Source organism: Brachionichthys hirsutus, chromosome 12, assembly GCF_040956055.1.
Source record: "Brachionichthys hirsutus isolate HB-005 chromosome 12, CSIRO-AGI_Bhir_v1, whole genome shotgun sequence".
In the NCBI taxonomy this organism is placed as follows: domain Eukaryota; kingdom Metazoa; phylum Chordata; class Actinopteri; order Lophiiformes; family Brachionichthyidae; genus Brachionichthys; species Brachionichthys hirsutus.
Window position 1 is genome coordinate 12,957,442 of NC_090908.1, and position 6,000 is coordinate 12,963,441.

Consider the following 6,000-nt stretch of genomic DNA (forward strand, 5'->3'; position numbering starts at 1 on the left):
GCATCGCCGCAAATCAAGCCTAATAGGCTCTGACAGTAATTACATTTCAACGACACGGATAAAGCAAACGGAGACTTCTTACTACGCCGGCGAGGGAAGGTAGCAGCTCTACGGCGAGGCAGCTGCGCCCGGCGGCGGCGGTGTCTACCCGATAGATCAGGACGCTTTTTAACGTAAAGCAGAAACGAGCCAACCAGGACGGATGTTTGACCACAGACCGCGTCACCGTCGGACGTTATTTGGTGAAATAAACGTGTGATAAAACGCTAACGGCTTCGCTTGGTTAGCGAGATCACGATACGAACGGATCATCCCCAGGTCCTGGGTTCTGTGACTCAGCAGGAACGCCAGAACATACACACCACGCAGGACGCACAAAAACACACGTAGGACGACATAAATCACCGGGACTTCCCGTCGGTGGACGGCGGGAAGACGGGACAGGGTCAAGGGGAGGAGAGGTCAGCAACGGGACGCCGATGAGCGATGGAGAGCGAGATGGAATGAGAGGTGGAGTCTCGTCCGTTAATCATCCCGGGAACACGTTAGCGTACTTTTGTGTCTTTGAATATCATTTCTGAAGTTAGATAAAAAACAGTCTTCCGGGTTTAGATCCCAGAGGGACCCCAAAGGGGGCGTGTCCTGTCAGTGAGTCTGGATCTGGGTTGGGCCTACCTGTAGAGAGGTCTGGAGCGGAGGCAGCAGCGCCGCGTTGGATTAGTCCATCGGGCGGGGGGGCTGCTGCAGGCCTGTTCCTGCACCTGCAGCCTCGGGAGAGGCCATCACACGTTCACGGCTGACGGGTCGGGGCTGAGCGGCGTGATGATGCGTTCTCCGTGGCAACAGCATCCTGCAGTCGAGACATCGTAAAGAAAGTCCCGCGATGAAGCTAAAAAGAGCAGCGCAGCGATAAAAAGAGCCGCAATAAAGAGAGAAGTGTAATTAGGATTAACAATCATCGCCCCCTGAGAGGAGTGGCCGGCGCGGCGAGGAGCGTTGGGCGATGTCTGGGGGCGGGGCCAGGATGCTGGGACCATTCAGGGACCTGCTTTTAGTAGCGCTCGGCTGTGGCGGGCAGGAAGACGATCCTTCCTGCGGTTTAAGCATTTCCTGCTGGGACCATCCCAGCATCCTCACTGGGCCTGTTCAGACTCTGCTCTGTGCGGCCCTGAAGGTCGGCCCTGAAGGTCGGCCCTGAAGGTCGGCCCTGAAGGTCGGCGTCATTCCTCATCCTAATGGCTGCTGCCAACACTTGGCTGGAGAACAACCCGGAATCAGGAGGAGAAAGGAAAACCCGGATGCTCGATGACGAAAGCGGCTCAGAGGAGGAACATCAGCGCGGATTAGGAGTGTGGCTGTCCTGCCTGATAATCCTCAGGGCCATCGATGAGAGGATTATTTATTCTGGAAGCTCGTGCTTTCATCCTGCGGAATGACTGTCCAGTTTCTTTAACATTCCAGGACAGGACATTCCCGTTCTGAGCCCCGCCCCTCCACCGAGCTTCTCCATCTTCCTCTCCTCCTCTTCCTCCGTGTTTGTGTGGAGGCAGTCAGGGACTGTCAGCCAGAGATAACTTCATTCCTGGAACTTTAAAGGCTCTAATTAGCTGCTCTCGTGTTCTGTGACACAAACTGCACGCTTCCCGGACTTAAATCTTTTCTTGTTAGTGGAAAAAGCTTCCTCAGCAGGAACTCGTGTCGCTGCGGATGGGCGGAGCCTTAATTTGCTGCCTGTTTTGTAGTTTTCACTGAGCGCTCATGCGTCAGCCTTTCCCTTCCACGATGATCCCCGACTCCTGGCAGAAGCGATGAATCCCAGTCAGGAGTTCCTCTTCTCTGCCGCGCCGTCGATTCGTTTGTGCAGTTAATATTCTTTAAAAACAGAAATCCTGTCGTCTTCACCTCCTGCAATCATTTCTAGCTCCTTGCGCTGCAGCTGAAGGCTTGAAATGTCAAATGCAAATGCAGCTGCTGAAGTATTTGGACCCTCGCTGCAGTGTTTTTATCCCGCTTTTCTTCTGTCAATCAGCCCCCCCCCCCCCCCCCGCGACCCCCCCTACCTGCCTCCTCCAGCGGACGCGTCGCTCCGGCGTCTCACTGCCATCACCTGTCAGCGTCACCTGCAGCACAAACGCCGTATTGTCTCTCAATAGGCTGTTTGCTAATGTGCTAGCACGCTAACACGTAGCACACACGTGCAGAATCCCGTTGGTGTGTGTGTGTGAGCGCTGACGGACGACAGCGTGGGCGTCCGTCTATCTCCGCTCCGCCGTCTGGGATTCACACGTCCTCGTCCTGCTCAGGCCCCGTGCGGGCCCCGCCCACGCCGGCCGGAAGCTAACGGTGGCGCCCGCCGGCTCGGTAACGGCCCAGAACGTGCACGTCGCTCGGACGTGTGCTGCGTGTCAAACGCGAGCTGCATGGTGAACGTCGCTCTGCAGAAGCGAAGAGAATGGATAAAAGCTCGTGATGCAAGAGGGGAGTAAAAACAGGGCGACTCGGCGCCGACCTGCATTAATCATAACGCCTGAACATCCGTCTCGAGCGCCCGCTCGGATCCCTGACAGCTCTCGTGTGCGCTTGTCTTTAGCCGCGCTGTCGGTGGGTATTTATAAAGCGTGCGCGGGCGCCCACGTGTAAACGCAGCCGTGAAGAATATCCCAGACATTTTCCAGTCGGGCACATCTGTGGTCAGCCCGAGGAAGACGGCGGCGTCCTCGGCAGACTCTCCTCTGATCGCTACCGCCTCATTGGAAGCCATTTGCTAGCGTGTCCTTAATTGTGGCTAATAATCCAGCGTGCCAAGCACCATTAACATCGAATGGGGACATCAGGGGGGGGGGGGGCGACTAATGAGTCACAGCAAAGAGAGACTCGGTTCCGGCTGGAGGTCCGGACGTCTGAGTTGATGCCATCAAAATCTAACGGCCGTCAAATAGATGCTAACAGCTATTACTGGCATTCAAATGGGAAACGTTCATCCTTCCAGATGAGACAGTTAAACCGGAGACGCAGACGCAGAAAAGCATCACAGGTAAAGGAAAACTCACCGGGGGGGGGGGGGGGGTCGGGAACGCTGAAACGCAAAGAAGCCTCCACTTCATTCACAAAACAGTTGTTCACACTCGATCGCCGTGGAGATGAGCCCTTCCTGTTAGCTCATAATCCAGAGAACACCTGCGACACCTGGAGGAGGACGCCAGAGGACGCCGGAGAAGGATGCCGGAGGAGGACGCCGGAGGAGGACGCTGGAGGACGCCGGAGGAGGACGCTGGAGCTGCTCGGCTCCGCCGGATTCTTCTCGCTTCCCGCCTGCCAAAGCAAACACGCCATTTTAATTAGGCCGGCGACAGTCGCCCGTGTTGCCATGGAGCACGCTCGCCGTAACTCACGGCTGGCGACTGTTAAAACAGCAGCGTGCGAACGCGGCGAGGAGACCCCGGAGGCCCCTCCGCTCCTCCGTGTTTATTTTCCAACGTTTGCCGAGGCCTACTTGGGAAGCCGGAACGTTCTGCAGACGTATTAGTATGGACGCACGGCTTCGCCTGAACGACAAACACAGGCCGCATGCGGCCCGAGACGAATACTAATCTGTCTTCCACGGCTGAAGGCAACGGAATAATGGCGCCTTGGAAAGTTGAAACATGTTTTTTACGGCCTCGGTACCGAGACGGTCTGAATTAGTCATGAGGAGGAACGAGGAAGGTGACCCGTTTCACCGTTACTCCGCCCTGAACTCCAGCCCGCGGAGCTGTCTCATTCACATCTGGGCCTGTTTGAAGTGCGGAGCACCTTGGGCTGTTCCTGGACCTCATTGGAGGAGGGCCGGACACACCTGCAGTCGCTGAGCATAAAGGTACCATTTATCACGGGAGCGCCAAACGGGCTCCATCATCAGGCCTCTGCACAGACCCACTCCCCCCCCCCCCCCCCCCCCCCCGTTTACGTCCATCCAACCTGTTTATCCGGGAGGAAAGTACCGGCTGCCACCCGTAATGTGCTGCAATTTGCTCCCACATTACGGTCGGGCGCCACAAGGTCAGCCACACGACAAACTCTTCTTCTGTGGTGTTAAGAGACGTCTCACCACGCGCCCACTGCAGGCTATCGTTCTAATATCCTCGGCTGACCTGCAGTATATGCGAATGAACGGAGAATACGTCTCTTTTATGTGACTTTGATCACATCTCTGGAAACACCTTCAGCCGGAGCCTGCTGGATCCAATCATCCCCACCGCTGCCTCTTTATTTAGCCGCTACATGCTAACGTATGAAGCTACCTGCTGCTGAGTCAGCAGTGGGGAAGATTCACTCCGACCTGCATAAAGTTCTGTTTCCTGTGCCTTTCAACGCCTTCCAGTCAAAACGCAGGGTTTATCAGATTCCCAGGAATCACTTCGGACAGACTATCAGGAATAAGGTCAGCTGGGATTTAGTGGGCTTCACCCCGAGTGTCAGCGTTTATGTGGGAACACATTCCGGTCCCCGGCCGCTCCGGCTGTCGACAGGCCGGAATGGGGGGAGCGTTTGATGGGGTCCACCGAGCCCCTCCCATGACCTGCCCGGGAATGGGATCCGGTCCGACTGGAACGGGACAGACAGAAAGTCCTGTTTGATGTGTCCGCCGCCCGGGCCCAAAGTGGAACTCTTGTTAGTGTTTGTCGGACCGGGCTTCCCCACCCAGGGAGGCCTGGCCCTGTGGGCCCGGTCCGGTTTCACAGGCAGAATTTAAACACTTGCGCCTCCCCCCCCCTCCCCCCCTCCCCCCTGCAGTAGTGACCAATTAGGATCAAGTGTCGGCCCGTTGACATGTGAAGGACAGAATGTGTGAGCGGTCGCTCAAATAAGAAAGGGCGCTAGCGCCGGCGGCGACAGACGATGTCACGGACGTGGAGGGGGTCCAGACGGACGCCTTCACGCCGGCCCGACCCGCTGAGTGAGCCTTTAGTCCTGCCTGCTGGGACCATAAAGTCCCGGATTATCTTTGACATAAATAATTAGCGTTCGGTTTGACCCTGAACAAATAAAGCGATGCTTTTACTGAGCGCAGTACATTCAGTAGAGCTGACAGGAAGTGTCTGCGGCGCCCGGGTTCACGGCGTCCATTCAGCGTCTCGGACAGATTCTCGCTAATGGACGCAACATCCGCAGCGTCTCCAGCAGAGAAACGGTGGACCTTTCATTCTGCCCTAATAGAGTTACGAGTCCAGCCCCGAGGTTTCTCTTTTGTCTGAAGGGTTGTCATGGCAACAACATGAGGAAAATGCCTGCCACGTCGCTATGGTGATGGACTCCCTGAAGCCACACATCTGTACAAGGCTCATACACAAGAACATAATCACCGGTTCCTGGCGCCGGATCCCGAACCAGGATCCCTCTGTAAGGACTGGACGGCTCTCCGGCCGGATCGAGGCCGGATCGATCCCCGCTCTAGCTAGCCCCTTTGTAACTAGCGGATAGCGTTCCGCCTCCGTCCTCCTGCGCTCACAGCATGCTTCCGAACATCGCCGGAGTATTCCGGAGCGCCGTCGGGAGGACATTCCTACCATTGAGCACCACGAGTCCGTTTTTGCTTTTCTCCAAATGGTTCCCGTCAATTATTCATATTTCTGTGAGTGCAGAGTGAATGTGGGATTATAAAAAGAAAGGGCAGCGGGACGCCGGGAGGACGGGGAGCCGGGGGGACGGGGAGCCGGGGGGACGGGGAGCCGGGGGGACGAGGAGCCGGGGGGACGAGGAGCCGGGGGAACGAGGAGCCGGGAGGACGAGGAGCCGGGGGGACGAGGAGCCGGGGGGACGAGGAGCCGGGAGGACGGGGAGCCGGTGGGACGGGGAGCCGGGGGGGACGGGGAGCCGGGGGGACGAGGAGCCGGGGGAACGAGGAGCCGGGGGGACGGGGAGCCGGGGGGACAAGGAGCCGGGGGGACGGGGACGGGGAGCCGGGGGGACGAGGAGCCGGGGGGACGAGGAGCCGGGGGGACGGGGAGCCGGGGGGACGGG